The sequence below is a fragment of the Callithrix jacchus genome, chromosome 20 (genome assembly GCF_049354715.1).
Source record: "Callithrix jacchus isolate 240 chromosome 20, calJac240_pri, whole genome shotgun sequence".
NCBI lineage: Eukaryota > Metazoa > Chordata > Mammalia > Primates > Cebidae > Callithrix > Callithrix jacchus.
The window spans coordinates 28,417,073-28,442,683 of NC_133521.1; the positions used below are offsets into that span (position 1 = coordinate 28,417,073).

Genomic DNA, 25,611 nt, shown 5'->3' on the forward strand with positions numbered 1-25,611 from the left:
CTTCACTAGACATTATATTCTATGAAACATACTTCCTTGTTCTTTAGAAGGTTGTAAATATGTCTTTCTTGTCTTTTGGATGTTATGGAAAAGACTGAAGCTTATCTAAATTTCCTGTTTATACAGTACTTATGTTTTATTTTTGAATAACTACTTTTTTCTTTGTTCTTTAAACTAAGATATACTCAGGAGCAAGCAATTCATTTCAGTTTCTCATATACTATACTGTGAGTAGAGAATGCAACAGACAGAAAAAATTCATATATAGGAGAAAAATGAATGTGCCTTAAAAGAGGAAGACAGATGTGCAAATGCATGCACGCGCGCGCACACACACACACACACACACACACACACACACAAACACCCCTTCCCCTTTTAAGGTATATTCATTTTTCTCCTATATATGAATTTTTTTCTGTCTGTTGCATTCACTACTCCAGGAACATCTATTTTCTTTTTCTATTACCTTCCTTATTTTTTCTCTTTTCCTTTTCATTCACTAAAGACTTTCTCAAGCCTTTTCTCTGTACCAACTTGTCTATTTTCAGTCATGTCTACTCCATACTATCTGTGCTAATTTATTTATTAGTTCTACAATGATGTTTTAGTCCCTAATGTGTTTCCTAAGCTCCACAGTTTTAAAAAATATCATTATATTACTTTAATAGCTTACCATCTAGTTTCTATTTTGATAAACATATGTCATATTTAACTATTCTGTAGCATAATACTAAAACAGATAGTTGTTTTCCCTTGGGTTGTATTTTCTTCCAGATGGGTGTTTCCTCTCTTTTGCATGCCTTATTTTCTTTTTAAAGTTTTTATCCTCAATCTTAATATGTAATCTTTGGGATCCTGACTTAATGAGAAGAGGTTTCTTACTAGATTGATTACCCTGGATGGGCTCTGAGCATTAATATCTGCCCCTATCTGCTACCCTCAGTCTTCACACACACATAGCAAGGCTGTCAAAACCAACATCCAAATGTGCTCATTTGGCAAATATCCTTATTGGCGACTGCTTGTGGATAAAGAATGTTTCTTCTGTTCTTTTCTTTCAGGGTTCTAGCAGGACCTTCATTTTGACCAACTCATTGATCTCACATCAACTCCTCAATGCTTTTAAGCTGTTTTCATGATTTTTTAAGGCACAATGAAGTTGTTTTCAGCTGAAGGTTTCCTCTGAGAGGAGAAGCCTACCATTATTAAAAATAGAATTCCCGGCCAGGTGCGGTGGCACAAGCCTGTAATCCCAGCACTTTGGGAGGCCAAGGAGGGTAGATCATGAGGTCAAGAGATCGAGACCATCCTGGTCAACATGGTGAAACCCCGTCTCTACTAAAAGTATTTAAAAAATTAGCTGGGCATGGTGCCGTGTCCCTGTAATCCCTACTCGGGAGGCTGAGGCAGGAGAATTGCCTGAACCCAGGAGGGTTGCGGTGAGCCGAGATTGCGCCATTGCACTCCAGCCTGAGTAACGAGCGAAACTCCATCTCAAAAAAAAAAAAATAGAATTCCCTTCATGCTATTATTTATTTTGTTCTTGCTTAGTACATGGAGCTCTATGTAGAACTCTTTGTGCTCATATATTGAATAAATTCTTCTTGACCAACTTCCTGCTTTACCTGAGACCCTTTTTTCCTCTTAGCAGCAGTTTAATATGTTCTATCTCTTGTCTGTATTAGGTCTTTAGTGGGAAGAAGTTCTGATGGGCTGTATCTCAGAGAACCAGGGACTCTGGATCTTTTCATGAAATTCTGTTAAATGTCCATATAGAGGCAGTGTTCCTGCCTCTGACAAGAGGCTGAAGTCTTAAAGTGCTAGGTAGAGAGCTTCTAATCTTGAAATTATGTTTCTGACTCAAACCAAGATGCCTATATACCCCCTTGGCTTGCTTTTCTGCACACTGTGAGGTATTCAGGGAACATTCTAAGTATTTTCCTTACTTCTTTCTACTCATTCTGGGATTCAGGGTACAGTCAAAAGCAGCATTGTGACAACCAAAATCATTGTCCCACTCTTCCCGAGCTGACTTTTTTTTTTTTTTTTAAAGATTATGTTTGAAGTTTTACCATTTTCTTCATTTGACTGTTGCTGGTGTTTTCCTGATTTTGTCCACTACTTCCTGTTCCTTTTATTAGATGTTGGAGCTGAGAGATTCTTTTTTTGTTTTACTTTGAAGTTCAGGATACATGTGCTGGTTTATTATATAGGTAAAACTTGTGTCACGGAGTTTGTTATACAGATTATTTCATCAGCTGGGTATTAAGCCTAGCACCATCAGTTCTTTTTCCTGATCCTCACCATCTTTTCACCCTCTACCCTCTGGTAGGCCCCAGTGTGTGTCATTCCCCTCTATGTATTCATGTGTTCTCTTCATTTAGCGCCCACTTATAAATTAGAACATGCAGCATTTGGTTTTCCATTCCTGTGTTAGTTTGCTAAGGATAATGATTGATAAGGTCTGGCTTGGTGTCCCAACCCAAATCCCATCTTGAGTTGTAATCCAAATTGTAATCCCCAAATGTTGGGGGAGGGACTTTGTGGGAGGTGATTAGATCATGGGGGAAGTTTCCCGATGCTGTCTTGTAATAGTCAATGGGTTCTTTTATGAGATTTGATGATTTTACAAGGGGTTTTCCCCAACTTTGCTCTGCACTTCTCCTTCCTACTGCCATGTGAAGAGGGACATGTTTGCTTCACCTTCCACCATGATTGTAAGTTTCCTGAGGCCTCTCCATCCCTGAGGAACTGTGAGTCAATTAAGCCTGTTCCCTTTATAGATTGCCCAGTATTGGGTATTTCTTCATAGCACCATGAGAAAGGACTAATACAATGGCCTCCAGCTTCATCCATGTTCCAGAGCAGGAAGATTCTGTGATCCAAATGTACTCCACCATTTCCCCCTCAAATTTAAGATTCCACACTTTAATAGATGATAGATACCTTTGGGATACTTAGACTATTCCAAATGAATGACTCCATTGTCTTCATTTCAGAATCAGATCTTCAGACCAGTATTCAGGTAAAATTCATTTATTTATAAGGTGATCCCAGGAACTGGGAGAAGCATGAGGAGCAAACAAGAAAAGGGAAGGATGATAATAAAGAGAAAATTACCCAGGAATTTTCAACTGTGGGCAACAGGAACTTAATTTCAAGACAAAACTCATGGAAGAACGTAGGACTCACACCTCACAGTTGTACCACCTCAGGGAAAGGGAGCTGGTGTACTTATACACTAACCCTGCTGTGCATTTGGACACCTGTTCCCAGGGGTCAATTCCTTTTCACTTCCTGCCCACAACAGGCACAGGCAATGTACCAGCCTCAGAAGGTCAAAGCTCTCAGTGAGACAGACTCCAGAAGTTGGAATTTGGGTTTCTGTGCCCTGAAATTATCAAATCCAGAGGAAAATTTTACCTTTTCTTCCCCTGTGCCGGAGCACACTATGTGGTTGTGAATTTCAGGCATCTTGCATCTGGGTAGAGCAGGCCTGGGAGGAAGAAAGATCTCAGGGCTGCTCAGATAGTTCCATTTGGGTGGTTTCCTCCTTGATAACAAGTAGAGACCTTGACCATTGATCCCTTCTAGTTGATATGATTATAACACGTATTTAAATTCAATGAAAAAGTCAGGGGAAATATCTTGGGAGGCCTGAAAAATGGTGAAGGGGTGCTATTTTGGTAAATAAAACTGGAAAAGCCATGGGTACCTGCTCTCACTTGTGTGCACGCTCTCTCGCTCTCTCTCTCTCTCACTCTCTCTCTCTCTCTATATATATACACACACACATATACACACACGTGAATTATATATTAGAATGATATTTGTATATACACATATAGAACTATATGTACATCTAAATTATATTCATTATATATGAAAAGATTGTTGTAAGAGGTGAGCATAGGTCAAAATCAATGTGCATGGTGGTGTATGCTGCGTGGGTGCTGCATGGATACTTCTCTTGAGAGCCTTCACAGTGTTGCTCAGTTGCATCCCCATCAGTTGCTATCTGACATGCACCAAAGAGAGCACGTGTTTTGTGGAGGCCACTAATACGTATGTGCTCACTTGGAATTCAACTTTCAAATAATCCCCTTTTATAAAAGTGTTATACTGATTTTAGTTGTTGAAGGAGCATAACTTTTGGCTGCTATATGTGTCATATATTTGAATGGAGTCTTAAAAATGCATCCCATTTATGCTATGTGAACTATCTGACCTTGTGGTTAAAAAGTGCCAAGTTACATTAAATCTAAGAGAAAAAAACTTAAAAGATTTCCAGACTTATTGAATAAGGTAGAGATAAATGGTAGAGAAAATGGTCATTTTAGATACAATACAGTCGAGGGATTCTAATCAGCTGTTTTGCACAATTAAGTGTATATACAGAAAATTACATTTTAAAAGGCAAGTATACTTCAGAAGTCCCACCCAAGCGATCAGATCTGTACGTATATTCATGATACAGGAGAAAGCAGCTTGTTCACTTCATGGTACTTGACAAAATTATCCATACTAGAAATTGTTCTTTTAAAATGTGTGAGAATGGTATCTAATGTTTTATTGAGGAAAAGCTATATCTAGGATGTCAGTTGGCAGTGATGGGAGAAGCTATAATATTTATTTGACTAAAATAAGAGAAAGAGAAGGGCTTGGTGTGGTGGCTCTCGTTTGTAATCCCAGCACTTTGGGAGGCCAAGGTGGAAGGATAGCTTGGGCCCAGGAATTCAAGACCAGCCTGGGCGTCACAAAAAAATAATGCAATTATTTTATTTTACAGAAAACAGAAAAATTAGCTGGGCAAGGTGGCACATACCTGTTGGCCCAGCTACTTCTGAGGCTCAGGTGGGAGGATCATTTGTGCCAAGGAGGTAGAGGTTGCAATGAGCTGTGATTGTGCCACTGTACTCCAGCCTGGGCAACAGAGCTAGGCTGTCTCAAAAAAAAAGAAAACCGAGGAGTAACTGAACTAGCTAAATATACGGTGGTGTTTTCTGTGGATATTTTTGAATCATTATTCTCCATATCCGTAGAGAGAAAGTGAGGGAAGGAGGAAAACAGACTTGCAGGGAATGGGAAAGAGAAGAAATGCACAAAAGTCAGAAGGCTCAAAATGCTGAGTTTTGGCTTCTTTAGCAAGAGATTTGGGTCAGACATAAGGAAAACATTTTGTTAGGCAAAGGGATAAATCGTCAGTGTTGATCTCTAAATGATCTTGTGGTGTGTCCACTGGAGGAGGCTTTTGAGAAGAAACACAACTTTTACAAAAAGTTTGCATGAAAGATCTAGGCAATAGGTTGTACATCATTATCATGTCCAGGAACTCTGATTATTCTCTCAGAGGGGATTGTCTGTTTTTTAAGAAAAAGGTACCTACAGATGTACGTCTCCACAACGTCCATCTACAAAGCCATTTTCTTCCTTTTCAAATCTTTCCAAGGATGTCATCAACATTGGGGCCGCTCCGCCTGCTTGCAGATTTGTTTCTTTCCCTTCTTTATTTTTCATTGTCACATAAGGAAAGCTTCAGATCCAGCTAGGAACTTACATGTTGCTATGGGCTGAATTCTGCTGTCCGAAAATTCATTGGTTGAAATTCTAATCCCCATACCTCAGAACATGACTAGATTCAGAGACAGGATTTTCAAATATGTCATAAAGTTAAAATGAAGTTACTAGGGTGGGCCCTAATCCAATATCACTGATGTCTTTAGAAGAAGAGGAAATTGGACAGCTTGGGCAATGTAGCGAGACTCTGACTCTACAAAAAAATAAAAATAAAAAATTAACCGGGCACACATCTGTAGTCCCAGCTACTCGGGAGGCTGAGGTAGGAGTTCACTGCAGCCTCAAATCCTTTGAGTCCAGGAATTTCCCAAATGCCCATTGCCAAAGTTCAGCAGACTGTAGCCCTTATGCCTGGATCCTGTGCTCATGTTGCTCCTCTTTATTCAAATCTGGGCCTTTTGGCAAAAAATTACTGAGGCTGTGGGGAAAGAGAAGAGCAGTCATGGCTCTGAGGTGGGGGTCAGCCATTCACCTGAAGAAATATGTCTTTTCTAAGATATACCATATACTAGGAATTCTATCCACAGTGCAACATGTATCTTCACCTTGGTTCAAATTCCAGCTCTACCATTTCCTAGCAGAGTAATTTCCAAGTTACTTACCCTCTCTGAGTTTCAATGTCTTGATCTGATCTTTTTAGACAAAGGTTAGGAAGGGCAATGTATAAAAATAACACCATGGATTGATATTATATTACAGTTATTATAATTATTATACCCCGTATTTATACAGCATCTCTCTCTCCCTCTCTCTAAGGGGCCCATAGTCCGTTTGTAAGCAGTGGGCCTTATCCTGCCACTAAATAGAAAATAAATTGCTTATCTCTTGGAAGAGAATTAACTCTTTCAGTGCACTGGGGTACCATTTAGTAAATTAGTAATCCTCTAAATGGCACTCTAGATATGTAACATCCCCTATATAAACCTGGAAAATGAATGTGTTCCCAGTGCTTAAGAGAAATCAGGGCATACCAAACAGAAATCAGACAGCAAGCTTAAAATATAAATAATGTGCTTCTCTCTCTTTCCTAATAACTTTGTGTTCATTCTCATGGAAATCTGTGACTAAAGATGAATCCATTTGCTAAAAGATGGCACTTCTGATCATTTAATCTAATATGAGAGCAATAAAGAGGAAGGGACAGATGATAGGAAAAGCAGAGTGGTGGTATTTGTACACATGGGAGCTGGGGGACTTTGTTCAGCTGAACAGATTTTGAGAGACTGATGGGTTTTTTCAAAGCCATTTGAAAGGCTGGCCATGATGGTTCCCTTAGGTCCTGACAATGTTCATCTACTTCCAAAATAGTGGTTAGTGAATTAGAATTAGCCACGTAGATCTCATTGGAACCATTGCTAAGGTAGGTAGGGGCAGGCACCACTATGAATCAATAGTAGCTATTTCCGACTTAGAAATCCAAGTCTCAGCCTGTCAAGGATGAAGCTGATGAAGTTAACACAAACTCAGAGCTTCTGGAGATTTTCATGGCAGGGATGGAGAAATGGGAATGGTTAATTGGTGCCAAATGGGTCTATTTGAAAAAAAAAAGCAGATTGACTTCGGGATTTCTGTCTTGTGTTCATTTTCTGTCTCCCAAATTGATGGGCTGATCGCCTCATCCCATGTTAAATTTTTGAGTTCGCCCATGGATTCAAATGCCTCTTGGACACGCTTGTTTGTCTGGCTGTTGCTACACTGAATTCTGATTGTAATCCAGTAACACAGTATTGATTGTTGAGACTTTTGGTTTATGTGCAATGAGGTAGAATTTGGAAACTGGCGGTGTCTTATTGACGTTCTGATTTACGCTTCTGGGAAAGTCATTGGACGGTCATATGGGGTGCTGCCAGGCAGTTTGGCAGTTCAGTAAACACTCTGTGGTTATTCCTCCAAATCATATACTGTTCCATTGATGAACCCTCACTTAGTTTCCATGTACTTAGGAACAACACACTTGACTGCTAACAGCCATGCGTGTTCCTGCGTCTCGACCCTGTGCCTATGCCGTAACCTCTTTTGACGCCTTGGCCCTCCTCCTTGGTTTTTCTTTTCCTCTCCCCTTCCTGCCCCACTGACAGTCAGCTACCAGGGGTCTTTTTATGCAAGTCTCAGCCTTTCAAGGCAAATATGCCACATAAGTCCAATTTCTGCAATCCACACACCTCTGAGCCCCTCAAACTCTGAGGAGTATGCTAAAAGAGAAGAATCAGCAGGCTGCTAAAAAGAAATCAAAGCAGATCAGCAAAACATTTTGAAAGGGGGAAGGGGGATGAGCCATGTAGACTAACAGCCTTCATTTTCCAGGAGGCAATCTGACTGGCAACAAAAATAAACTAATGAGAAAAATTTATATTCCGTCTAATTGTACAATTGCAGGCTGCTTTCGATACATCACACAGGGACTGAAACAGTATAGCATGGAGAAGTAGCTCAGTGATTTCCCTCATGCCTAGAATGCATTTTGCATTTAGTTGCTCTTTGACACAAGTACAGGTCCAGATAAACCGGGCTGCAGGATTCCATTCTCTTGATTCCTAAACGCGCACTTCATCTCAAGATGAAGGTCAGTTTCAATAGCCCTGTGAGCTCAAAGTTAGCAAAAGGAGATGAACAAAACTGGCATGAAAAAACAGAGCCACTAATTCATCTCCCAGGTGGCTTTTTTAATATTCCAAACTGTGTTTCATCATTCAGCAGGCTGTTCAACTAAGGAGCCCGATCAGCATCACCCTTCTGCCGGCTGACTCTTCTAACTTTCTAGCAAGTAACACAGCTGATGGATTTCTTACCCCGCCTCTATTGCTGACACTAGACCCTCAGAGAGTTTTTCCAGGAAAGAGAAAGCTGGCTTCCATTAATTTGCTTTGGTATGGGGAGGAAGGCAAAAGCTCCCAAGGTTGTATATCCTGTGATGGTCTGAGACAGACGTGCTGCTCCTGTCCAAATCTCCATTCCTTCCTTTTTGGCTTTCTATCACTCACAGGTTTGCACTCTCAGTGCTATGGGAGCTGCTGGCTTCACTGCTTTGTGCCTCTGTCACCTTTGTCTCTGGTCCTGGCTGTCACTTCTCTTGCTGTTTTATGAGTCTGATTTTCTCTCCAGTAAAAAACACCATCACTCTCTAGGTAGGTAGGAAGTTTCCATGAAGGAAATTGTTGGGGCAATTACCGCACATTTATTCTCAAATTTTCAGGAGGATGCTGAAAAGATGGAAAGAGTTTGCAGGATCTGAGATTCTAATTTAATACACATTTAGTAACAATAATTAAGGGTTGTCATAAATACATGATCATTCCTTCACTTCATCACTGTATCAGGAATTTTGCTTCATTCTTGAACTTTGTACAATCCAGAGGCAATGCATAGATGCATAGTAACTTGCATTTGATGTTTCTTGTTTTTCCCTGTCAACATGAAAAAGTATTAATCCATTACAATTTAATATACATTTGGATGATTCTTTCTTGTATCTAGTTATGTGCGTTTTGTAACTTGCTTCTCATGCTCTCTTTTTCTGATTTTTGTTGCTTTGGTTCAAATGCCCAAGATTGTATTTGAGGCATTATGAGTTCATGGTGATTGATGGACTTACTCCAGTGACTGCATTATCAGCATCCACCCTTCTGCAGAGAAACATCTTTACCAGGGAAGAGCCCATTTTTGTTTTCCTCCTTTTGCTGCTAATCTGACTTTGTGATAATGTCATCAAGCCTGATTCTGTACTTTTTCTTGATGAGCTGAAATTCTCTGGAGCTACGAGTTGCAGGCATGGGAGAAAGTGATAAACTGGAACCACAGAATTAGGCAAATACACTTTGACTTTCCTCTGCCTTGGACATAAAATTGATGGACTCACATTTGCCACTTTTTAAGGTTTAGAGCAATCCCAGAACCACTTGACATTCAAATCAAACTCTATTAGAATACCCAACTCAAGAAAAAGAAGCCAAATCAAAAGTTGAACATTGATGTTGAAAGAGAATATCATCCTTACTATATTTGGTGTCCAGTGGTTTAAGAAAGTCTCATGATGATAAGAAAGACTACAGAAAAGTTTGCAAGGACCATTTTGGCTTCCAAATATTTTGAAAAATTTAAAACACATTCATGCTTAACAGGAAACTTTGCAAACAGGGTTTGCTTGGGAAATAGTGAGACGTGGCTTTGTTTTGATTAGTATTTCCTACTTGGAAACAATTTTAGCCTCCACATGCTAGTAAACATAATCCTGTTGGTGAAAATACCAACAATAACTATGTCATTTATATAGAAATTATAGATAGTCATTTTGACTATTTGGAACAAACTTGAAACGTCAAAAGTGGTGGGGAGAAATGTCTTATAGGAAGAAAAGGATGTTATGCAAAATGCACACACTAATACTGATTGGGTAAAAATTGTTGTGGTGTTCTCATTTAATGTATCTTAGGAATACTTCATTAAAATATTTAAAATAAAAATAGCACTTTGGGGCATGAAGGGATATGCTTCAATTTCCTACCACAATCATATATGAAAATCCCTTATACCGTGTCAGATAAAAAGGCATGCTATACAAAACCCCTTTCCTGAAATTAATTAATTGCTGCAATACTTTTTGCAGTTTGGCAGTGAAAGATAGACATCAGCAAGGGAACTGAGCATTTTGCCCCTGCCTTTATTACTAGTTAGTTGTGTGACCTTGAACCAATCAGTTAATCTCTCTGGCCCTGAGGGTTTTTGTTTTTGTTTTTGTTTTTGTTTTGAGATGGAGTTTCGTTCTTGTCACCCAGGCTGGAGTGCAATGGCGCAATCTTGGCTCACCGCAACCTCCACTTCCTGAGTTCAGGCAATTCTCCTGCCTCAGCCTCCCGAGTAGCGGGGACTACAGGCACGCGCCACCATGCCCAGCTAATTTTTTGTATTTTTAGTAGAGACAGGGTTTCACCATATTGACGAGGATGGTTTAGATCTCTTGACCTCATGATCCACCCGCCTCGGCCTCCCAAAGGGCCCTGAGTTTTTTTCATCTGCAAAATAAGATATTAGGTTATTGTAATTGGTTGGTGTAAAAGTAATTGCGGTTTTTGCCATTGAAAGTAATGGTGGGAGAGGAGTGAATCATAGAGGTGGCTTCTCCCATACTGTTCTTGTGGTAGTGAATAAGTCTCACGAGATCTGATGGTTTGATAAGGGTTTTCTGCTTTCACTTGCCGTTGAAAGTAATGGCAAAAACTGCAATAACTTTTGCACCAATCTAATATTACTCCAAAATTAAGTTTCTACTGTTCGTAAGAAGTTGCATGCTTCCTGTGCCTCTGAGGCTCCAGATGGGGGTATCGGACAGACTGCTGAGCTCCAGGTCTCCCCAGAGCCTGTCTAGCCAAACAGCTGAAGAAGCTTCAATCTGAGAGAAGCAAGACCAGCTTGACTCAGTTGAAGGCATTTGTGGAGGGAATAAGGGTGTGATTTAGAACTCAGGGGAGTGTATGTCACTGGAGGATCCTGGGAAGCTCTATGCCTCATCCAGAGAGAAGACGGGGTTGCTTTGGTGTCCATCTACCCGTGCACAGAAACAAACAGGGAAGAAGCCATCCCTTACTCCACCCTCCCCGACTTCAGCCAGGATATCACCTGGCCTCCTTGCACCAAACTCACAAAGGACAGTGCAGTCAGGGCAAGGGAAAGTACTGGTGAGTTGGCAGTAGCAGAATTCACAGCTCTCTGTTAACCATAGTAGCAGTGGCAGTGAGTGGGTAGCTGGTATGGTTTGGCTGTGTCCCCACCTAAACCTCAACTTGAATTGTGCTCCCATAATTCCCACGTGTTGTGGGAGGGACCTGGTGGGAGATGACTGAATCATAGGGGTGGTTTCTCCCATACTGTTCTCATGGTAGTAAATAAGTCTCATGAGATCTAATGGTTTTATCAGGGGTTTCCCCTTTCACTTGGTTCTCATTCTCTCTTGTCTGCTGCCATGTAAGATGCGTCTTTCACCTTCTGCCATGATTGTGGGGCCTCCCCAGCCACATGGAACTATGAGTCCATTAAACCTCATTTTCTTTATCAATTACCCAGTCTCAGGTGCGTCTTCATCAGCAGTGTGAAAATGGACTAATATAGCAGCCATCGCCAGTGCGCTGGGCCGTGGGAGCACTCGCCACCCATTCAGGGAGCCTCAGCTGGTAACAAAGCTCTGGGGCAGACAGTGGCACTGGGACGATGCCCTTGAGGTCTGCAGAGGCCACCCAGTAGCAGATATCCCTGACCTCAAATGGCAGATTTCTGTGGTCCTGAGGGTGATGCACTGGTGAGTACCCGTGAGCCTCAACTCAGGACAGGGGAGAACTTGAGTGGAGGCCTTGGTTCTAGGATAGCAGGTGAGGCATGAACTGGGAGCTATGACTCATGACCATGGCTTTATCCCAGAGCTTCTCACCCCAGGCAGTTTTGCCCTTCAGGGTACATTTGACAATGCCTAAGGGGTATTTTTGATGGGAGAGAAATGCTACTGGCATCTAAGGACACGAGGTGCTACAGAGTACTGAACATCTCACAACAAAGAATGAATTGGTTCAAAATAGCAAGAGTCCCAAGCCTGAGAAACTTGCTTTACCTCCTTTGTGCCAACACTTTTTGCAGGTGTGACCTGGTAAAACTCTGCCTAGGTGTACCTGAAAGCTGAATGCAGTGCCTGGCCAGCCAGCCAGCTAGCCAGTTTAAAACATAATGAGGATAGGCCGGGTGTGGTGAGTCACGCCTGTTATCTCAGCACTTTAGGAGGCCAAGGCGGGTGGATCACAAAGTCAAGCGTTCAAGACAAGCTTGATTAACATAGTGAGACACCGTCTCTACTAAAAATACAAAAATGAGCCAGGCATGGTGGCAGGCATCTGGAATCCCAGCTACTGGGGAGGCTGAGGCAGAGAACTGCTTGAACCCAGGAGGTAGAAGTTGAAGTGAGCTGAGATTGCATCACTGCACCACGGCCTCAAAAATAATAATAATAAGGATGATTCCCACGATCCTCATAACATCAAAATACCACTAATAACAGCTAGCATGTATTGATTCCTGTTCACTGTCTGCCAGGCACTACTGATGCATTTCAGAGCTATTCATTCATTGAATGCCCCCCTCACGACTCTAGTAGGTAAGTGTGACTCCTACCTGCAATGCCCAGCATAAATAGCCATGCCAGCCACTGACTGGAAAGTGTTAGCCAAGCTGCTTATTTTGCCAGTTTGAGTGGGCACCTCAGATCTACCCAGAGGACTGCTAAAGTCACTGATCTTCCTTACCTTCCCCATTGTCCCATCAACTAGAGAACAGAAGGCCAGCCTCCCACTCGCAGCCCCCATTCCACATCTTGAGATCATCCCCAATGATGTCACCTGACCACTTCCAAAAACACGTTGTTTTCTGCAGGAAAAACAAACAAACAAAAAACTGCCATCTGTAGTTGAGTCAACACAGAGCCAAGTCAAGTGGAAAGGGGTAGGGAGAGAAGCCAGGAACTTGCGACTTCTGTTAAAATAGATCGTTAAAGTCTCCAGCATCTGTTATTGCCTTGTTTTTCAATGACACAGATAATTGGGGCAGGGTAGCCCTCAACTGTTTCTGTAGGATCTTAGTAGATAAACTTAATGAGATGGACTAATTAGTCCTCAGCTCCTGCTTCAGCGGCTTCGGTGTCCTTAGAGGAACACCGTAGACCTCCTGTTCACCTTTCATCTCAATCAATCCTCTTGTATTTACTGAGGGCCCCAGGAGTGGGGCATGAGAGGTGTAGATCATTCAATTTGTCGCAGCACATATTTTCAATATTATGATAAGAAGACAAGGGACCCTGCATTTTGTCAACTTTCGAGTCCAAGATCGATCCGCAAATAGATGGGCCTCCCCGTATTCTGAATTACAGTGTGTGTTTGGGCGGTTTATTGACAGTTGATAACTACTGACCACTAGTCCTGATAGAGTTACAAAGGTCAGGTCAAGGGAGGTCAGAGCCACAAAGGATGCCTCCTGCTCTTCCAGTTTCCCCTCCTCCCAGAAGGGACACGCAGGTCAATAACCCACCTGTAGGGTCTAAAGGTTTTCCCCCTCGGCACAGCCTGGTCCTCTCTGGCTTTTGCTTTGGCCGCTGCTCTGGGAGTGACACAGGTGGCTAGAAAGCCGCAGCTCACCCAGGAGACCCCTTGCAGCCACAGAGTGGGCTCAGCTCTATCTCCCGTGGCAGGGTCGCTTCTCAGGCCCTTCCAGAAGCGTCATTGCCAGCACAGGCTGGGTTTCTGCCTCGCAACCTCAGAGAGTTAAAGACACACAGGGGCAAAGGAAGTGGCAGTCTTTATGGCTCCCCCAGGAGTGTGGATGCAAACTGTTCTTAGCAAGCAAAAGTTTAATTAAAAGCCTCTCAGAATGCCTCTCCAGCTGGGGTGGGCCTCGGTTGCCAGGAGGGGCCTTTATCAAGTGGATTTCAACACTTAACAAATGATAGGCCTTGTTCCCAGGAAATGTCATCTGGTCTGCCTCATTGGGTGCCTTGCTGAGGAGGAGGGGGGGGACTGCGTGTGTTTTTGATGCGGTGCCCATTGTCTACCTGCAAGATGCAAATGATATTCAAATTTCGTTCCAGCTTACGGGCTGCGTGCTTATACCCCACAGCAGCCCTCAAGCAAGTGACTAATGGGAACATGTGTTCTTTCTATTTTTATAAGTCTGGGAGAACAAGGGGGTGGAGGGCTGAGCTTGTGGGGTTTCAAATCTCTTTGCAGGGGATGTGCTGCTGTCTGGAGTGATAGTAAGACCCAGTGGCAGTTCCATGGCAGTGGGCCCAGACCTGCCTACATGTTCTGCTCCATGTAGGACCTTGAGCTGAATAAATGGTCCTGCCTGTCCCTTGTATCCACCCAGCCAGGAGAGAAACTCAGGGACATGGCAGGGCTCTTAGGACAGTGGTGAGGCCCCAGCCTCTCCCTCCTGTGGCTTGGCTGGGTGTTAGGCACAGCAGGACCTCAGCAGGAGCTGGTAGAGTGATCATCTGCATATGAATCTAGTTGGTACTGCAATGATCTGTGTTTTTAATTAGATGATTCCTAACTGTCTCTATGTCAGGTCAGCTGTGGGGAGGCAGGAGAGCTTGAAAGTGACTTCAATGAAACTCGTCTATCCAGAGCCTCATGTACCCTCTTGCAGTCCAAGGTAGAAAAAAAACAGAATGATTCTAAGATGCTCTTATGATCACAAATGGTTTCTGCTGCTCAGTCTCTGTTGCTGACATTGCTGTGGGTACAGCAGTGGGTCTTTCTGTATTTTAATGGCGTCTGCTTACACCTCGATCCAGTGAACAGGAATGATGTGGCAAAGAGGCATGAGGTGACAAACAAGAACTCCTGCATATGGGAAACGGTCCCTTTGTGAATAACGGAACGCGTGAATCTTGAAGTGCTGGGATTTGGAGGGATCCGAACAGATCGACTCAATCAGTGGATCACATAGGATGCTCAAGAGTCTTTTCAGAGGGGAAGAAAGTGGGTTGGGCTCTGGACTCCTCACCCCTTTGTCAGAGGCTAGCTCCAGTTGATCTGGTTTCTATTGTCTGTTTCAATATCCAGTCTATTGAATGGAGTTATATGCTGACTCCAGCCACCTAACGGGCTGCCTGGATTGCTGTGCGGAAGTCTTCAAGGCCACGTGTAGGATGTATGAGAGAGAGTGCTGTAATCAACAGGTACAGGATGGGAGAGTAATGGCCTGGAAACCATGCATTTGCTATCCCCAGTGTCAAATTTCTTTTGAAAAAAGGGCTCTGAGATTGTAAAAAGTTTGAACACCACCAAAATCTATTTATGGCACTTAGGAAACTTCATCCACACCTAGGCAGAGACGCATTTTGATTTTAAAGACAAACTTCACCTGTGCTCAGGGTAACCTCAGTTCTCAGAAGTCAGAACTCGCCAGTTCTGAAGAACGTCCTGGTGTAAGGAAAGCAACCACGCTTTCTCTGTCATTAGATGTCTCTCCTTCTTTATCACAAAACTTGCTCTAAATGTCCATTTCTCTCTGCTTCTGTGGAGACACTGAAAAATCCACACCTCATGTTCTACAGCGGCCAGGACTGTGACCCACTAGCCGACCCATGCCGTCCCCACTGTGCGCCAACAACGTGCTGGGCCCTGGGAGCACAAAGGTAATTAGCGCACCATCCCTTCCTTTGAGAGACTTCTTGGGCTAAGGGGGCCACAGAAATGGAAACAAAGGATCATGTCATGTGTCAACAGGTTCAATGCACCGGCCACCTACTTCATGCCAGATGTGGTCTTAAGCATGTATGTGTCACCTCCCCTGTTCATGACCTGCAGCAAAGGCACTGTCGCTCACTTCAGTGATGGGGACATTAACACCTCACAGGCTCCGCAACACAGCTGGCAGGAAGTAGAGCCAGGGCTCCAACCCAGTACTACTTGTCCTTACTCCTGTTATGACTTTTGAGCCAAACTGATGTTGGAATAGAAAAGGAAACCCTCTCTTCTGCCTGCAGACCAGAAGCACCATGTGCAAAGGGATTTTTTTCTTTTTTTTTGAGAGATAGTTTCGTTCTTGTGGCCCAGTCTGGAGTGTAAGAGTGCAACCTCAGCTTACTGCAACCTCCGCCTCCCAGGTTCAAGCAATTCTCCTGCTTCAGCCTCCCAAGTAGCTGGGACAACAGGCACGCCCCACCACACCCAGCTAATTTTGTGTTTTTAATTTTTAGAGATGAGTTTTCTCCATGTTGGTAAGCCTGGTCCTGACCTCCAGACCTCAGATGATCTGCCTGCCTTAGCCTCCCAAAGTGCTGGGATTACAGGTGTGAGCCACTGCACCTGCCTGGGATTTTCTTTTGATCCGTTTTGTTTCCTGCTATATCCCCAGCACCTAGAACAATGCCCAGAAAGAATGCAAGGTGGGTGTGGTGTAGCTGAGGTAGGTTTGCCAGATTTAGCAGAGAAAAATAAAGGACACCTACTTACATTTAAATTTTGGATAAACAGTGTATCATTTTCAGTCTATGTCTGATACAATATTTAGGGCATATTTTAAATCGATTCATTGTTAACTGAAATTCAAATGGCACTGGGCATACTAGTGTACCTGGCAACCCCAACCCAAGGCAGGAGGTAGCAGGTTGTACTGAGCTGAGTGGAGGAAGACCAGCACGGTGACCCGTGCCTGTAATCCCAGTGCTTTCAGAGACCAAAGACGGAGGACCACTTGAGGCCAAGAGTTGGAGACCAGCCTTAGCAACATAGCAAGACCCTGTCTCTACAAAAAAAATGTAAAAAAATTAGTCAAGTGTGGTGGTGTGTGCTACATCCCAGCCATTTGGGAGGCTGAGGCAGGAAGATCACTTGAGCCCAGTAGGTCAAGAGTGCAGCGAGCAGAGATCACACTGCTGTACTACAGCCTGGGCAACAGAGCAAGGCCTTTTGTCAAACAAACAAGAGTAGAAGAGAAGGCTCTTGTCAATTACGTAAGTCAGGGAAGGCAGAGCCCAAGCCAGCTGTGGAGGAGTAAGGATGGTTGGTTTTCCCAGGGAGCTGTGAGCAGCCTGCTGCTCCCAGCTACGGATAACCAGACTAGGGAGCAGAATTCCCACCAGGGGCCTGTGTGTCGACATGTTTTGTTCCATCTTCAGATTTTAATTAGTTATCAGCGTTTAAAATTTTACATTGTAAAAAATGGAAATTTTATATTTTAAAAAATTGGCTCAAAAAAAATCTGAAGGTCTTGGCCGGGCATGGTGGTTCATGCCTGTAATCCCAGCACTTTGGGAGGCTGAGGCGGGTGAATCACTTGAGGCCTGGAGTTCGAGACCAGCCTGGCGAACATGTGAAATCCTGTCTCTACTAAAAATACAAAACTTAGCTGGGCATGGTGGCAGGCACCTGTAATCCCAGCCACTCAGGAAGCTGAGGCAGGAGAATTGCTCAATCCTAGGGGGCAGAGGTTGCAATGAGTCAAGATGGCACCACTGTACTCCAGCCTAGGCAAAAAAGCAAGACTCCATCTCAAAAAAAAAAAAAAATCTGAATGTTTTTATTTCCAAATGATATTTGAAAGGAGATGAGTAGCAGCTGTCCCTTTGTGCATGAAGGGAGGCTGGACTCTCCTATTAGCTACACTCTCCTATAGCTGACTTTGCCTGCTTTGTCCATTTGAACCATAGAACTTCTGTGCTGCTATCCCCAGAATAGGGTGATTGGGAGAGTTTCTAGATATGGTCTATGAAATTGACAAAAGATGAAAAAGGAAGGCAGGCCCTCCTCAGGGTGTAAGAGCCTGTAAACCACGCTAAGAGTTTTCCTCTAGACATGGAGGGGTCTACAGGGTATTTTGTAAATCAGGCCAGTGGCATACCCAGATGTCCTTTAGAATATGACTCTGGTGGCCTCGTGAAGGACAAACGGGAGCAGACAGTGGCTAGAGTCAGTCCGGGGCCCCTGCAGTATTCACTGGACATTTAATACGGTGAGGATGACATCGAGAACACAATGGATAAGACAATTCAGGTAATTACTGTCTTCAGATCCTTCTCAAAGGGCCTCAAACCCTCTGGAATCCACAGGATTGGATTCAACTCCTGAGCAGGTTGTAAACTTGTGAGCATCAGTGGAGAGCGTGATAAGTTTAAGGGAGAATGACATGTAGTGATCCATATTTATTCTGTCTCTCTCTGTCTGTCTATTAATTTATTTATGGTGGGGAGGGAGGAGGAAGGCAACAGATGGAATTGGAAATGGACATGACCCTGCATTTGTTCTGCTAACTCCCCTTGGTTTAAGGAAACGTGGTTGTTCCTCGGCCCTGCACGCCTGGCTGACCCAGGCCGTCCTCACTGGTGGCTGGGGGCTGGGGGCAGATGCATTCGTAATGGAAGAGGTGAACTCACTGTTGGGGGTTGGAGGGAGTGCAGGGAGGTGTTTTCTTCTGCGGTAATAAGATTGTCAGGGCCCCTTCCTGGCCGGCGAGTTGCAGGGACCAGTGCAGCCTGCCAGAATGGGAAGCTCACTCTTCTTAATTAGTCCTAATGCAGTCGAGGCTGTTTTCTTAGCCTGACCAAAGGGAATAGTAATTAATATGGTGGGAGAGACAGACGGAGAGTTCAAGGCCGGCATGTGTGCCCTGGACCCTGGGGTCACTGGGGAAGGGGAACCTGGAAGACAATAGCCCGGCTCCCGCAGGCCTGGACAAAGGCTGGCTCCAATTCTCCAACCTCCGCTTACTGTGGCCTTCCCATTAATGAGACATTCTGTCCTTTCACTCCTGGCAAAGGGACCCGGTATAGTAGACCTCCCAAATCATATGTGTATGTCTACATTTGCGCGTTTGTGTGTCCATGCGTGCGAGATGGAATCTCGCTCTGTTGCCCAGACTGGAGTGCAGTGGCACAATCTCGGCTCACTGCAACCTCCACCTCCTGGGTTCAAGCAATTCTCCTGCCTTGGCCTCCCAAGTAGCTGGGATTACAGGTGCCCGCCATGTGTGTGTGTGTTTTAAGGGGTAATTTTTCTTCCATTTAAATAAATTCACAAGGCCTGGGGGAGTATCTGTCTTACTGCTAGTCAGTGGCTGCTGTTGCTGCTGGTAGGGCTGGATTTGTACCACCAACATGTAGGGCACAGGACTAGTCACCCTACAGCTGGCATAGCATCTTGGAGCTAGGAGCTTGTAAATGAGCATGGCCTTTTGCCAGCTGGGAAGAGACTGGGTCGGGGGCAGGTAGCTGGTGCCCAGGTACTGCTGCCATCAGCAAGCTGGGTGGCAGGTAGGCCACCAATACGCAGTGAGGACAGAAGCCAGAGGCAGTGACAGCTCCACCTCCCAGCGAATCCCCACAGAGAGAGGGAATGAGAGCCCTGGAATGATGGTGAATGGGATGCGAGCAACTGTCTCACTCATTAAGGATGACCTTACCACTGACAAGTGACAGGGAGACATAGCACCACAAATAAGTAAAAATACATTGCATTTGCAATGCCTCTTCCTTGTTTGGAGATGCTGATCTTTCCAGCCACAGAATTTAGTTCTTTTTAGGTTTTGCCCTCTCCTTTCCTTAGGCTTGTTCTTCTTCTTCTCTCTCTTTTTCTTTAATTAAATATTGCTGCCTAACTCTTTCAGGTCAGCAGCAATGTCACCAGCATCAGCCATGAATCACGGCTGAGCTGACATTTTAAAAATGGCATCGTCAGGGTAGCAAGTGCAGGCCAGACACCCAGACACAATGGCTGGACCCCGTAAATTACACTAAAAGTCTAATCAGAATAATCAACACGCTGACATCTTTATGCATGTGGGCAGAACTCGGGGAAGGAAAAGGCGCTGACTTGGATTGCTCTGAGATTTTTGCTTACAGCAGATTCTGGTGCTTTCTGAGGATGCAGAGAGAATCTTCAAGGTGTGTCTTTGGAGTACGTGGTGACTGCTTTCCTCACATGTACATGTTGTGATTAAAAACAGGTATAATGAGTATCTGCCAATAGCATGTTAGTTTCTATGAAGCTCATGCAGTCTTCATATTTTTTTTCCTGCAAACCTCCCACATACACGTATTTCTTCATCAGTGCGTGTACACTTGAGTGGCTCTCTCTGTCACACACACACGCACACACACACACACCCTATGAATATAATTTGAAGACATTCTTGGGTGCTCTGGCTACAGAACTGCATTCAAACTCTGTGACTATTAGAATGGTTTTCATAATTCTGACTGGTTCTTTACTGATCCTCATTCCTGTGATTTCCTGAGGCCAGACAGGCAGCCACCCTCCAGCCCAGGCCATTTATCACCTTTCTTGCTCCATTTTTCGTTTTTGACCTTTTCTTTTTCTCGAGTCTCTCTCAAACCTCCCCCTACCCCTCCACCTCCTTTTGTCTCTCTACTTTGCAAACAAATAAACAAACCAACAAACCCTCCTAAAGCTTTGGCCTTCCTGACTCTAAGGGGTGCTCTTGGCCATATATAATGCAGAAAGAGCACCTCCCGGTGATTAATTGTCCCCACCAGGTCACAGGCACAGAGAGCCCATTTGTCACTAGTGAGCTCTGGTCAACGCAACCAGGCTGTCCAGGGCTCGTGGGTGGCCCGGTGCACACCAGCTGGGGCTCGCCAGTTAGCACTCACTGAGGTGTGGCTAGCCAGGACCCAAGGGTGAATGCTATGGGTTAGCTGGAAGGAAGAAGGGGGACACAAAAGGAAGAAAAATTGAAAAAAAAAAAAAGAGGATCACAGTTGACAGATGAGAAGCAGAAGTATTTTTTTTTTAAAGACATAGAAATAGGCTTTGTTTTGCTTTCATTGATTTCTTATTTATTGAGCACCTACTGTGTTCCAAGAGTGAACAAGACGTGGTGCAGAGGCTGGTGGTACTACAAGTGCTTTGACAGATTTGACCCCTCTGATTTTTTTTTTTTTTTTTTTGAGACGGAGTTTCACTCTTGTTACTCAGGCTGGATGGCGTGATCTCCCCTCACCGCAACCTCCGCCTCCTGGGTTCAAGCAATTATCCTGCCTCAGCCTCCCAAGTAGCTGGGACTACAGGCGTGCGCCACCGTGCCCAGCTAATTTTTGTATTTTTAGTAGAGATGGGGTTTCACCATGTTGACCAGGATGGTCTCGATCTCTTGACCTTGTGATCTACCTGCCTTAGCCGACCCATCTGATTTTTGCAGTGATCTTAAGAGAAAGATATGGCTGATATGTGCAAGCAAAATTTCCAGATGAATAAACAGTGCTCGGATCTCTGTGATTTGCCCAGGGCCAGGTGATTGCACCTCCTCCCCTAAAGCTTCTTTTGTTCTGTCACACTCGGTGGGTCTGTGAGATTGGCTCCTCTGCCATATCATCGGGTCCTCCCGCAATGTCCTGACTACTGAACAGCCATCAAACTCATTAACTCCTGGATATAAACACCCAGGCTCTGGTATTTGCCCTTTCTACATACCAGTGATAAGGCCTTGAACCAGTCACTTTAGTCCTTGGATCCTTAGTATTCTCATCTGTAAAATGGGTTTCTTATGCTTAGAATTGTGACAGTTAAATGGGATTATAAAACTTGGAGTATTGTGCCTGGCATAGATTAAGCAATTAGTAAGTTGCTGGGTGCATAAGGAACCTACGTACTTATTATATAACCATTCTGTAAGGGCTGGGTCGTCTAGGCACCCACGAGTGCCCCCAGCATCAGCAAGCATCCCAACATTCAGGACTGGGTAGAGAGAAAACCAGAGATTGATGACTACAAAGCACTTCCCAGGAATATACTACCTCAGCTTCTCCCTCTCCATCCTCCTGCGTCCATTCCCTCCTCAGCCTGGGTCACAGGGGTTCCTACAGCCAAGCATTTGCTCAATAAGCACTTGCTGATCGTTCCTTTGGAAGGCACTGTATGAGGTGCTGTGTGCTGGTCAGGACGGAGAGGGCAGGAGGTGGGGAGAGGACAGTGGCAGAAACACGACAGAAGAGAGGGTGGGGAAAGGCAGGACACACTCCCGCTGGTGGTCTTTGGCCCAGCTATGAGCCCCCTCATAAACATCTCCTGCATTAGAAAGCTCCAGATAAGAAAGTCCAGCCCAGTGAGCAATTTCAGGAAAGGGAGATTTCTACAGATTAACAAATTCTTTTTGCTTAAAAAAAAAAAAAGAGTTGGTGGTTAATTTTAGGTGAGTAGTTCACATGCGTTCTTTTTTTTCCCCCCACTTATTTATTTATTTATTTATTTTCTGAGACAGGGTCTCACTCTGTCTCCTGGGCTCAAGTGCAGTGGTGCAGTCATGGCTCACTGCAGTCTCAACTTCCTGGGCTCAAGCACTCCTCCCATCTCAGCCTCCCAAGCAGCTGAGACTATAAGCATGCACCACCATGCTCCGCTAATTTTTTGATTTTTGTAGAGACAGGGTCTCGCGATCGTGCTCAAGCCAGTCTCAAACTCCTGGACTCAAGTGAACCTCCACCTGGGCCTCCCAAAGTGCTGTGAACAAAACTACCAGTAGCCCAAATTGTTGAGCTGCTCTGCTTGTGAGTACATAGGCAGGACGTACAAGGAGAGCCATGTCCAAGCTACTAGAAGCCCCTGGAAGAGCAAAAGCTAGAAGTGGCCTCTGTGTATCAGACACTTTCTCTTTATGAGGCTCTGAGTTGGGCACCTTGTCTGACACATTTCACTCATGTTGCACAGTGATGCCACAGAGTAAGTGTTGTTACCTCTGTTTTACAAGTGGGACAACTGAATCGGGAAGCATGAGTGGTGGGTGAGTATCAGTAAGTGGTTGGAAGCCTTTCCATTGGTTAGTATGCTTTTGGGGTGAAAGTAGTAAAAATCTGTTTCAAGTGGATTAAGTCATATGAAAAGGTTTTGTCTCACCAAATAACAAATGTAGCAGTAGGGTGGGTGTTCAGATGATTGGATTCAGTGGCTCATTGGTATCATCAAAAAATTTTTCCATCTCTTCTAGACAGTGTTCTTCTTGATGTGTTAGTGGGCCCTTTCTTCAGGTCCCCTTTGGATGGCAATATTGGCACAGAAATTAATATCTCACAGAGGCCCAATATTGTCCTCTGTGAGATAAAGGAAACATCAGTTTCTAGATCTCTCTCTCTCTTTGAGATGAAGTCTCGCCCTGTGTCCCAGGCTGCAGTGCCATGGTGTGACCTCAGCTCACTGCAATCTCTGCCTTCCAGGTTCAAGTGATTCTCCTGCTTCAGCCTCCTGAGTAGCTGGGATTATAGGCATGCACCATGTACCACCAGGCCTGGCTAATTTTTATATTTTTAGTAGACACAGGGTTTTGCCATGTTGGCCAGGCTGGTCTCAAACTCCTGACCTCATGATCCACCTGCCTCAGTCTCCCAAAGTGCTGGGATTACAGGCATGAGCCACTGTGCCCAGCCAATTTCTAAACCTCTTAACAGCAAATTTTCCCCAGAATCCCCTAGCAGACCTTCCTTCCATTGGGATACATGACCAGACCTAAACTCATCACTGACAAATGCATGAGATCACAGTCTGCCCAGTCTCACCAGCACCCAGCATGGTGGAATGTGGAGGATAAGACCAGGGCAAGTAGAAAATGGAAGAAGGGGAACTGGAAGTTGAGGTGACAGTTACCATTGCCAGCCACACTCAAGACTCCAACACTGTCTGATAGCAGAAGAGGAAATGTTAGTCTTCTAGCTGTAAAACTGTGTCTATCCACTACTCAGCAAAATGGAAGGAATTCTGATTACTTTTTTCCTAACAGCTCTTGAATAACAAAGGGTGGTGTTATGGGCTGAATTCTATTCCTCCCCAGCCCCTGCAAAAAATCATATGTTGAAGTCCTAACCCTCCGTGTCTCAGAATGGAACTGTACTGGGGGTTGGAGCCTTTGCAGAGGTAATTAAGTTAAAATGGTGAGCCTCAATCCAATGTGACTGGGATTCTTATGAGAAAGAAGGGAGATGTGGACTCAGAGAGGAGACCGTTTGAAGACACAATCAGAAGACAGCCCAGGAGAGAGGCCGCAGGAAAAACCAGCCCTGCCAACACCTTGATCTCAGATGTCCAGCCTTCCAGAACTTGTAGCCTCCTTTCTCCCGGAGAAAATGAGTTTCTGTTGTTTAAGCGCGACAGCCTGAGCTACGTTGTTATGGAAGCCCAAGCAAGCTAACCCAGAAGGAATGTCTGTTTCACGTTGTCCTTCAAATCCATCGTAGTCACTGGAGATTCAGAATGACAGAGACCGTAGCAGGAGTTGGGAGGATGACTGCAATTATCAAGAGAAGGAGTAGAGCAAAGAAGTGAGGGAGGAGGGCTCATGAGTATCAGAGAGGAAATGTGAATGCCTTTGGAAATTTGACTCATCGGGCCGTAAATCTAGACGTAAGTCTGGGGGCCAGGAAGAGTGTGAGGCCGCAGACCTCTGGCAAGTTGAAAGGGAAACTTGAGGCCGGGGGCGCGGCTGACACCTGTAATTCCAGCACTTTGGGAGGTCTAGGTGGGTGGATTGCCTGAGGTCAGGAGTTAAAGACCAGCCTGGCTAACATGGTGAAACCCTCTCTCCACTAAAAATACAAAAATTAGCTGGCCATGGTGGCACATGCCTGTAATCCCAGATACTTGGGAGGGTAAGGCTGGAGAATTGCTTGAACCCAAAAGGTAGAGGTTGCAGTTAGCTGAGATCATGCCACTGGACTCCAGCCTAGGCGACAGAGCAAGACTCTGTCTCTGAAAAAAAAGTACAAAAAAAAAAAAAAGGGAAATGTGCTTTGGGCAGAAAAAATGACTTTGTTTTTGGAAAAGTGTCTTGACTCTTTGTTAACTATGAAATCAATAATTTATATGTTTTCTGCATGCCAACCACTGTGCTTGGGCTGTGAAATGGATAGACAGAGCCTGGCTTGGTGGCTCACGCCTGTAATCCCAGCACTTTGGGAGGCTGAAGTGAGCAGATCATGAGGTCAGGAGATCAAGATCATCCTGGCCAACATGGTAAAACCACTTCTGTACTAAAATACAAAAATTAGCTGGGCATGGTGGTGCGTGCCTGCAGTCCCAGCTACTCGGAAGGCTGAGGCAGGAGAATCACTTGAACCCAGAAGGCAGAGGTTACAGTCAGCCGAGATTGTGCCACTGCACTTCAGCCTCATGACAGAGTAAGACTCCGTCTCAAAAAACAAACAAACCAGGAATAGGTATAGAGAGACAGGGAGACCCCTGACTTCAGGGAATTGGTATTTACTAAGAGAGAAGTGGTGTAGCATGAGTGGTGGGAGGAAGATTAGATTCAGACATTTGATTGCCACCCTCCAAATCTCTATTGTCTGGAAGTTTAGGATGTGCTGGAGCCATTGATTTGTGAAGACAAGTGACCCCATCCCAGGGTTGAGCAGAGGAAAGTGTCTGCAGAGGTGGCCTCCCAAATAGAAAAAAAAAAAAAATTCTGAAAACATCCTATTTTATTTCCACAAATTATCTCCTTGGGCTTCTTAAATGAGAAGAAAAGAAAAAAGATGCTTGGATTTGAAGTAAAAAT

The 25,611-nt window shown here is 44.4% G+C and overlaps 1 protein-coding gene across 36 annotated transcripts in view; it reads left to right on the forward strand.

The window, feature by feature from the left end:
• ZFHX3 (zinc finger homeobox 3) overlaps positions 1–25,611 on the forward strand; it is a 1,555,416-nt gene that overhangs the window by 860,383 nt on the left and 669,422 nt on the right. The gene's annotated exons all lie outside the window — the stretch shown is intronic.